At 39.4% G+C, this 10,803-nt stretch overlaps 1 pseudogene; it reads right to left on the bottom strand.

Annotated features, from left to right (window-relative positions):
• Positions 1-1,000: 1,000 nt before the first annotated feature.
• LOC125998832 (ribosome biogenesis protein NSA2 homolog) lies at positions 1,001-8,864 on the bottom strand (annotated as a pseudogene).
• Between the last annotated feature and the right edge of the window lie 1,939 nt (positions 8,865-10,803).

The following is a 10,803-nucleotide window of genomic DNA, read 5'->3' as shown; positions in this document are numbered from 1 at the left end:
GGAGCTTTGGCACTTTCCCAGTTTTATTTTTTAAATGAATAGCATGTAATTCGAAAGAGACCTTTAAGATATGAGAGGAATCGAATCAAACATGAAAAAAACAGCAACCAATATAATTAGCAATAAACTAGTGCTGACTGTGAGTACCCAATGAGACCATAGACTATGTTAAGATTCTGTAAATTCTGCCAAATGCTCATGGCTAGATAGTCAACATCAGAAATATCCAAATCGGCTTCACTAAGGGTTGAAATATCCTGCTGGAATTTATTTAATATTAATAGACATTTCATTATTTCTCTACACAACCAAAAGATGATTTTTGCACCTTTTTCCAAGAAACAGAATTATTATAGGGATAAGGTGTAACACAGAGGTATTTATCCTCATAATGGCATCTGATGGACATCAGTGTCTTGAGGCTTTGGACCTCATTGCCAAGCCATGGACAGTATCTTCTAAAGCAGTGAGTTTAGCCTTTAATTTCTTATTAATTAATTCTTGCTCAACAAGAGCAGGTAAAACATTATTGAGAGATTGTTGACATGAGCAGTAAAGTATATACCATATTTTCCAGCGTATAAGACGACTTTTGAAACAAAAAAACGTCAACTGAAAAATCAGGTTGTCTCATATGCTGAGTATATCCCGGAAAATGTTTCAATATGCCATTAAACGAAAATTGTCTGAATATTGCCACAAAACAAATTTTCCAACTCGATCCTGCACCAATCACTGCAAGGCTGCTCAGACCGCCTCTCTAACTCAGCCAATCCAAGCAGGCTTTTCATGCATGCAAATTACACAATGTTCTGGACCCGAAAGTACACTGTAAAAAGCCTGCTCAAATTGGCCAGAGTCAGAGAGGAAGTCTATTACAGTATAACCTTTGAAACTTTGCTTGTTGTGATTGGCTCACTGTGGTACATGAGCACAGGAACACATGCAGCACATGCAGCACAGGAATGTTCTGTCTGATACAGCGAATATAGGCCTAAACTTATGTGTTTTTTTGGTAAACCTGGACCACTTTACTGTTTTGTCCAATATGCATATTTCTTGATGACTGTAGCTTAATAGTGGCTTTCCTGACTGGTGTCTGGTCTTCTGTAATTATGAGGAGTTATTTGTATGAAACTGCTGTTAAACCAGTAAGACTGCATTGATGCACCTATCATTTTCAGGGTTGTTGGTAACCTGGGCATATTTTCACCAAATAACCTTGCCTCCCTGTGTGACAAGGCCCAACTCGCTGATGTTGACCTCAATGACAGTTCCTTTGGTGATAACACCCAAACTAGTATACAGTGGAGATGAGGGATTCTTCTTCACACCAAGTATTGTCGGGCAAAACGTAGCTTTCAGTGCAGGATGTGTTACATGGGCTTTCTTAAAAAATAAACCCATCAAAAAAAAAAAAAGTAGGGGCCGAAGAGATAGCATGGAGGTAATGGGTTTGCCTTTCATGCAGAAGGTCATCAGTTTGAATCCCGGCACCCATATGGTCCCCCGAGCCTGCCAGGAGTGATTTCTGAGCATAGAGCCAGGAGTAATCCCTGAGCGCTGCAGGGTGTGACCCAAAAACCAAAAAAAAAAAAAAAAAAGTAAACCCATTGGTCTAATTAACCTTTCATATTTAGGTGGTTTTCAAATAAAGCCATCTTCAACAAAGCAGACTTTAGTAATCATTCTCTTCCATGCTTTCTTCTTTCTCTTTCCTGTTCAAATAATTTTTAATACTTCTGTTTCTCCCTGGGCACGAACTTTGGGCAGAGAAACTTCCCATTTTCCTGCTTTCTCTTTTTGTTTTTGTTTAATCATATTGGAAAGTACTTTAGTACTTTCTGTCCAGCAGGTACACAGGTACTGCTCCTTGTGGGGTGTTTTCATCATTTGTTTGTTTGGTGTTTCTCTTTTCATGCATCTTAATAGTCTTTTTCATTTGTATTTTCTCTGCATGACGCTGTTTATGGTAGAGCTTAGCCTTCAGACCAATCATCTTTTTTGGTTTCTTTGAACGCTCATGAGCCTCACGACCTTCTTTCTTTCTCTTTTTCTCTTGGTAGTCCAAACGATAACCATAGCGCTTACAGTGTAACTCAATATATTCGTTTTGTGGTAGAGCTTAGCCTTCAGAACAATCATCTTTTTTGGTTTCATTGAACGCTCATGAGCCTCACGACCTTCTTTCTTTCTCTTTTTCTCTTGGTAGTCCAAATGATAACCATAGCGCTTATGGTGTAACTCAATATATACGTTTTGTGGCATGGTGCAGGTTTTGGGGCTGCCCCGGGCAGCCTCCCGGGCATCAAGAAGTTCTGGACTTGCAGCTTTCAAAGACTCTCCAGGAAAATCCACGCAGCTCCTAAACCTATGTTTTACTGCAAATTTAGGGGGTCATCTTATACGTCCAGTCATCTTATACGCCGGCAAATACAGTACTTCCTGAACGAAAGCTGTAGTAGAAACAGCCAATGAGGCAAAACAGTAATAAGGGCAGTAATGCCCAAGATCATGGCAGCCACAATTTTTTGGTCTAATAAGAAATCTATACATTTGAGAACTAACATAGCAGAATTATTACACAAATAATCTGAAATATTAACAGGGATTATAATATAAGGAGGTTGTTCTAATAAGATAAAAACAAAATCAGAGAGGTGGAGCAAGTGGTAAAGCATCTACCTTGCAAACTCTAGCCTAGGATAGACCTGAAATTGACCCCCTGGCATCCCATATGGTCACCCAAGCTAGGAGCAATTTCTGAGCGCATAGCCAGGAGTAATCTCTGAGAATCACTGGGTGTGGCACAAAAACTAAAAAAACAAGACCAAAAAACAAAAAACCAAACCCAGAATCAGGAGCTGCAATGCTAGGATCTATCTAGAAAATTAGTAGTAATACAATCAGATCATGAAATATTATAGAAAAATTCAAATAATTGAATAGAAGCTTGCGGAATAGAAGTTACCAAAAGGACATAGGGAAAATTTAAACACGCTGTAATATAATAAGTATCAACATGAGTATTCTTACCAGCCACCTATATAAGAATGGGTTTCAAAGAAGCAATTAGGCAGAACAAACTTGGGAAAAATTGGAAAATTATAATGTGGAGATATGGTCCAAAGGGTGGAGCAACTACTATGGGGGAATCGAAAATTTTTTAAGATAAATATAATGTGTATACCTATACTATTTCTTTTATTTTAGCCATTTATTAATATTAATAGCCCTAGGAGAGGAGATGGGGAAATAAAAAAATTAGATCGTACCAAAAGGCTAGAAAACTTTTGCATTAGTCTTAAAGTCACAATTTAACCACTGTGGTGTCCCTTCAGAGGATACACTGTAGGATGCATAAAGCTCTACACAATCAGAAATAACATCAGGGTTAGGAACAGGCTTAAAAGAATTATTATAATTATTATAGCCTGAAGTAAAGGTTTTGGATTTCCAAATACCATTTGTACTTGGATTCTTTTTATCTTTCACATTTTATCAGTAAGATAAACTTTTTGTGAGCAGAAGTAATAATGGGGGATGTGTACCCACATATGTAAAGCAAATAGGAACATCACTAGACAAGTAGTAAAATTATTTATTTTTAGAAAATTTGTGAGGAAAAGTAGTGATCTTAATGCCTTTCTTCCATTGCATATTATTGGTGAAAAAACATGTCTATCAGTTTAAGGGAGGGGATGAAATAAAGGTGGGTTGGACAAATAGACCCAATACATAGTTAAACATATTTTGCAGCTGTAGTTCCTTTTATAGATACTGCTAGGAAAATTAAAACAGCAAGAAAAATAGTCTCTGAGTGGGTGGTTGATTGGCATTAAGTGAAAACTGTCATGCTTCTTGAGTCAGCATCCAGTTATGGTCCACTGTTATCATTCAGTCAGCATCCAGTTATGGTCCACTGTTATCATTCCTGGAGTTGATTAACGTGCAGGTGAGGAAGGTTGCATAGACCATAGCTGCATTTGAGATAAGCACATCAAGACCATGTCATTGGGATGCTAACAAGGCCTTTTACATGACTAAGGGCTTTTTATTTTATGGCATAATTTTAATGTTGGTCCATGGGTGCAGAATCCTTATATTTAGTATATAAAATTTTGTAACAAACAGCACAATTAAGCAAGTGATGAGGAGTAAAATAGTGACACTGAGGCACTTAAGTCAGTTAATTTGATTTTTAAAGTTTGATTTTTTACATAACCTGAACCTGAAGCTTATAAAGAATTCCAGTAGAATTACAATTGCTTATAGTTTTGCAGAATTATACAAAAGCCTTAGAAGTTTAAGAAGAGCCATGACGTTTTAATATTTTTGGCATGCCCAATATAGAAAATCAAGACATAAGATGCTGAATGACAACTTTTACTGCTTTGCATACTTTTAAACTTTATTGATTGATTGAGTTTTGGGCCACATCCAGCATTGCTCTGGGGATACCCTTGGCTCTGCACTCAGAAATTGCAGACTGAGGGACCATATGGAATGCTGAGAATTCAACCAGGACCCTCTTGGGTTAGCTGCATGCAAGGCAAATGCCCCACCACTGTGATATCTCTCCAGCCCCATCTATTATTTTTGTTTTTTTTTTTTAGTACCACACCCATTTGATGCTCAGGGGTTACTCCTGGCTAAGCGCTCAGAAATTGTCACTGGCTTTGGGAGGGACCATATGGGATGCCAGGGGATTGAACCGCGGTCCTTCCTTGGCTAGCGCTTGCAAGACAGACACGTTACCTCTAACGCCACCTCACCTGCCCCGACCAGCCCCATCTTTTACTGCTTCTCTTGCTCTAGGAGTGGCCAGAATAACATGAGAATAAGTGTCCACAGCAACATGCACATAAGACAAGTGGCCAAAGCTAGAAATATGAATTACTTTTTTTGCCATAGGTATTGGGTTTTTTTTTTTTTTTGGTTTTTGGGCCACACCCAGTGATGCTCAGGGATTACTCCTGGCTATGCACTCAGAAGTCGCTCCTGGCTTGGGGGACCATATGGGACACCGGGGAATCGAACCGCGGTCCGTCCAAGGCTAGAGCAGGCAAGGCACGGCACCTTACCTCTAGCGCTACCGCCCGGCCCCAGTATTGGGTTTTAAAACTTTAGAGTTCGTGCCTATTAATAAAGACAGATTTTTACAATAATAAATAAATATAAATATAATAAATAAAGACGGTTTTTACAATCTTTAACTATTTTGTCTGGCTTATACCTTTATAATGCTAAATATTTTCCTAAGGGCTGAAGCATTTTTAGTGGTGCAATTGATTATTGTGTGTGTGCCAATTCAACCAGATTCCTGACCAATTCTTTAGTATAGGAATCAGCTAGTCTGTTACCTTCAGCAAGAACCCTGGAAGATTAGAATGACATTTTATATTTTCAATAACTTTTTCTGTCTATTACAAATTAATTACTGTAGTTGAAGCAGTATATGGACACTGAAGACCCAGAGAATATTACTGCTGTTTCTATTACCAGAAAGAGTTTACATACATATGTATAATCAGTATATAGATTACATTTTTGTGGGTACAATTTCAAATCCTCTACGAACACAATTATTTCAGTCTTTTTTGCAAATATTAAGTGCAATTTTTACTACAGAAGCTTAAAGCTTTACTTAAAACATTACTTAAAGAAATATGACGAAATTTAATAGGAAAAATAAATTCTGTATTTTTTTTCTTTTTAAAATTTATTTTATTTTATTTTATTTTTTTAATTTATTTAAACACCTTAAATACATACATGATTGTGTTTGGGTTTCAGTCATGTAAAGAACACCACCCATCACCAGTGCAACATTCCCATCACCAAAGTCCCAAGTCTCCCTCCTCCCTACCCGACCCCTGCCTGTACTCTAGACAGGCTCTCAATTTTCCTCATACATTCTCGTTATTAGGACAGTTCAAAATGTAGTTATTTCCCTAACTAAACTCATCACTATTTGTGGTGAGCTTCCTGAGGTGAGCTGGAACTTCCAGCTCTTTTCTCTTTTGTGTCTGAAAATTATTATTACAAGGGTGTCTTTCATTTTTCTTAAAATCCATAGATGAGTGAGACCATTCTGAATTTTTCTCTCCCTCTCTGACTTATTTCACTCAGCATAATAGATTCCGTGTACATCCATGTATAGGAAAATTTCATGACTTCATCTCTCCTGACAGCTGCATAATATTCCATTGTGTATATGTACCACAGTTTCTTTAGCCATTCGTCTGTTGAAGGGCATCTTGGTTGTTTCCAGAGTCTTGCTATGGTAAATAGTGCTGCAAAGAATATAGGTGTAAGGAAGGGGTTTTTGTATTGTATTTTTGTGTTCCTAGGGTATATTCCTAGGAGTGGTATAGCTGGATCGTACGGGAGCTCTATTTACAGTTTTTGGAGGAATCTCCATATAGCTTTCCATAAAGGTTGAACTAGATGGCATTCCCACCAGCAGTGGATAAGAGTTCCTTTCTCTCCACATCCCCGCCAACACTGTTTATTCTCATTCTTTGTGATGTGTGCCATTCTCTGGGGTGTGAGGTGGTATCTCATCGTTGTTTTGATTTGCATCTCCCTGATGATTAATGATGTGGAACATTTTTTCATGTGTCTTTAGGCCATGTTTATTTCTTCTTTGTCAAAGTGTCTGTTCATTTCTTCTCCCCATTTATTGATGGGATTAGATGTTTTTTCTTGTAAAGTTCTGTCAGTGCCTTGTATATTTTGGAGATTAGCCCCTTACCTGATGGGTATTGGGTGAATAATTTCTCCCACTCAGTGGGTGGCTCTTGTATCCTGGGCACTATTTCCTTTGAGGTGCAGAAGCTTCTCAGCTTAATATATTCCCATCTGTTAATCTCTGCTTTCATTTGCTTGGAGAGTGCAGTTTCCTCCTTGAAGATGCGTGTAATGTCCTGAAGTGTTTTGCCTATGTGCTGTTCTATATATTTTATGGTTTTGGGGCTGATATCGATCGAGGTCTTTAATCCATTTGGATTTTACCTTCGTACATGATGTTAGCTGGGGGTCTAAGTTCAATTTTTTGCAAGTGGCTATCCAGTTGTGCCAACACCACTTGTTGAAGAGGCTTTCCCTGCTCCATTTAGGATTTCCTGCTCCTTTATCAAAAATTAAGTGATTGTATGTCTGGGGAACATTTTCTGAGTATTCAAGCCTATTCCACTGATCTGAGGACCTGTCCTTATTCCAATACCATGCTATTTTGATAACTATTGCTTTGTAGTACAGTTTAAAGTTGGGGAAAGTAATTCCTCCCATATTCTTTTTCCCAGTGATTGCTTTAGCTATTCTAGGGTGTTTATTGTTCCAAATGAATTTTAAAAGTGTCTGATCCACTTCTTTGAAGAATGTCATGGGTATCTTTAGAGGGATGGCATTAAATCTGTACAATGCCTTGGGGGAATATTGCCATTTTGATGATGTTAATCCTGCCAATCCATGAGCAGGGTATGTGCTTCCATTTCCACGTGTCCTCTCTTATTTCTTGGAGCAGAGTGTTATAGTTTTCCTTGTATAGGTCCTTCACATATTTAGTCAAGTTGAATCCAAGATATTTGAGTTTGTGTGGCACTATTATGAATGGGGTTGTTTTCTTAATGTCCATTTCATCCTTATTACTATTGGTGTATAGAAAGGCCATTGATTTTTGTGTGTTAATTTTGTAGCCTGCCATCTTGCTATATGAGTCTATTGTTTCTAGAAGCTTTTTGATAGAGTCTTTAGGGTTTTCTAAGTAGAGTATCATGTCATCTGCAAACAGTGAGAGCTTGACTTCTTCCTTAACAAAAGTTAATGGGTGTGAAGGAATTATGTAATATATCTCCCAAAAATCTTTCAGGGCCATGCCCATTGATTCGCCATCTGTAACAATTGTTCAAACTGTTGTTTATTGTAAAGGCTTCTAACTTCAGATATATTAATACCTGTAAGATCAATACTTTTAAATTTTCCATTATTACCAAAGCCACCATATACAGATATGAGTTATTTATTTTATGTAAATAATTTGGTAAGTAAATTCATCAATTGGCCCCTGCTGCCAAATACACACAGTAGGGGTATAGCAATTTTTTAAATTAATAGTTGCTATTGTTCTGAATAGTTAACCTAACAGGCTTTGCTTTAGAGCCTGATTACCTATTTTCAATGTTTTTTCTGCTTCACTGGTCAGAGACCTTTTAGATTTTGCGTCAGTGTCTCCTGTCAGGATGTTAAACAGAGGGTTTAAATTCCCTATAGTCGATTATAATTGGGTTGAACTCAGTTAATATTTTTTATTAATTTTTAAATCAGCACTGCAGCTGTAGGAGTTAGGAAGCCTTCCTTTAACGTGGAAAATTTATTAAACATGATTACACCTTATCAGGAAAAATGTCCTTTATGTTATTTATTAAAATCATTTAAATAAGTTTTGTGGACTTTACATCATTTGGATATTGACAATAGATTATCATTACATTCCAATAGCAAGTCTAATATCATTTAAATTTAATATTTTTACAATTTAAAAAGCTATCTTGATTGTTGCAGTTGGGGAAGGCGACTGGAGGGGGGCTGGCACCTTCCTGCAGGTTAAGGGAGTGAAGAGACTTCAGCCAGACCTGAACCAGTGTTCCACTATTGTCAAGGTTAGGGAAGGTGGCCAGAGAGGGGACCTGAACTTTCTGGCAGGTAAAGGGATGGAGGAGACTTGAACCAGGCCCAGGCCTGTGCTGTTTCCACTGGGTCACGGTCGGGAAAGTTGGTAGTAGAGGGGACCAGCAACTTCTCGCAGGTAAAATGAGGTAGGAGTCTTGAGAGTGGAGCCAAACCTTAGCGAACACATCCATCATACCCACTTAGGGCCACACTCCAGGGAAGGGACTCAGCCCCATGCCATAGGTGACGAAAGAGGGCTGAGACCTGAGGGCAGAACATGCTAAGCCACCAAATGTAAAGAAATATAGGTAAACTAAAGAAGACACTAGCAGCTGGATATATAGAGAGAAATCCTAGCAATTGTCCAAGTACAACAAAATGCACAAGTCCCATAGATGAGGACCTAAAAGTGGCGATGAAAGTCATGGAAATAGAAATCAAGGAATCACTAGCCAACTAATTGAGGAAAAACATAGAATAACAAATCAACCAACACAAACCAGAACTTTTACAGAAGATGGGAGAATCCATACAAATGGAAAAAAAAGAAATTAAAAAACGTCTTAGCGGGGTCCCCTGTTTGGGACATCAGGTGGGGAAAATCCATGAAACTATGCCTGCCCAGTGGGGCCCAACTGTGAAAAACTGTGAGTGCTACCTGTGTATGTCTGTCTACTGTCCTCTTGCGTGAAACTCTTGGGAGTGGGGCAAAAAGAGGCTCCAGAAAACTCGCTCTCCCAGAGGCCATTTTCAGGGCAGGACTCCAGAACATAAAAACCGGCAAGCTTTTGCAGAAGCCGGGTCCCCTGTTTGGAACATCAGGCGGGGAAACTCCACAAAACTACGCCTGCCCAGTGGGGCCCAACTGTGAAAAAATATGAGTGCTAACTGTGTATGTCTGTCTACTGTCCTCTTGCATGAAACTCTTGGGAGTGGGGCGAAAAGAGGCTCCAGAAAACTCGCTCTCCCAGAGGCCATTTTCAGGGCGGGACTCCAGAACATAAAAACCGGCAAGCTTTTGCAGAAGCCGGGTCCCCTGTTTGGGACATCAGGCGGGGAAACTCCACGAAACTATGCATGCCCAGTGGGGCCCAACTGTGAAAAACTATGACTGCTAACTGTGTATGTCTGTCTACTGTCCTCTTGCGTGAAACTCTTGGGAGTGGGGCGAAAAGAGGCTCCAGAAAACTCGCTCTCCCATAGGCCATTTTCAGGGTGGGACTCCAGAACATAAAAACCGGCAAGCTTTTGCAGAAGCCGGGTCCCCTGTTTGGGACATCAGGCGGGGAAACTCCACATAACTATGCCTGCCCAGTGGGGCCCAACTGTGAAAACCAGTGAGTGCTAACGGTGTATGTCTGTCTACTGTACTCTTGAGTGAAACTCTTGGGAATGGGGCGAAAAGAGGCTCCAGCAGAGCACAGCTGCTTTGCTTCCCTACGCAGCTGTGCACTCTTTCTAAGAAAAGAACACCATCGCAACAAGAAGAAAAAAATCACACTAAGAACTGTGCTAACAGTGATACCAGAAGCAAGCATATCTCTCCGGACTGTCTTCTCTGTTGCATGCTCGGGCCTAAGATTTGATCCAGTGTGAGGCTTCATCCACGGAGGACTCCCCTCCCTTAGAGGCAAGTCAGCCCATCCAGAAAGGGCGGAGCCAGAGGAATGTGCTGCCTGCATCATATAGCAAAGAATACCACCACAACACGTAGAAAAACCCACAATACAAGGGTGACAATGGGGAAACACCGCAGACCAGCCTCAGACATAGAGAATGAAGATGACAATTCTGATGACCAGTTAATGACCAAACAACTAATCAACCTCTCATATAAGGACTTTAGACTAGCAATATGGAAGATGCTCAAAGAATTCAAAGAAACCATGGACCGAGTTGAACAGAACACTAATAAGAACCAAGAAAATATGAAGACAGAAATCACAAAACTCCAAACTGAAATAACATGTCAACTAACAGGCCTGAAAAAGTCAGTAAACAAAGTAAATGAAAAAATGCATAAACTCTGGGACAGGGTATAAGAAGCTGAGAATAGACTTGGTGCTGTGGAAGATGAGATACATAACAATTCCATACAGCAAGAGAGATTGGAAAAAAACTTAAAGCAAA

This window comes from Suncus etruscus, chromosome X, assembly GCF_024139225.1.
Source record: "Suncus etruscus isolate mSunEtr1 chromosome X, mSunEtr1.pri.cur, whole genome shotgun sequence".
In the NCBI taxonomy this organism is placed as follows: Eukaryota; Metazoa; Chordata; class Mammalia; order Eulipotyphla; family Soricidae; genus Suncus; species Suncus etruscus.
The sequence above is the reverse complement of the archived record's forward strand: the minus strand, read 5'-3'. Positions and strand labels throughout refer to the sequence as shown.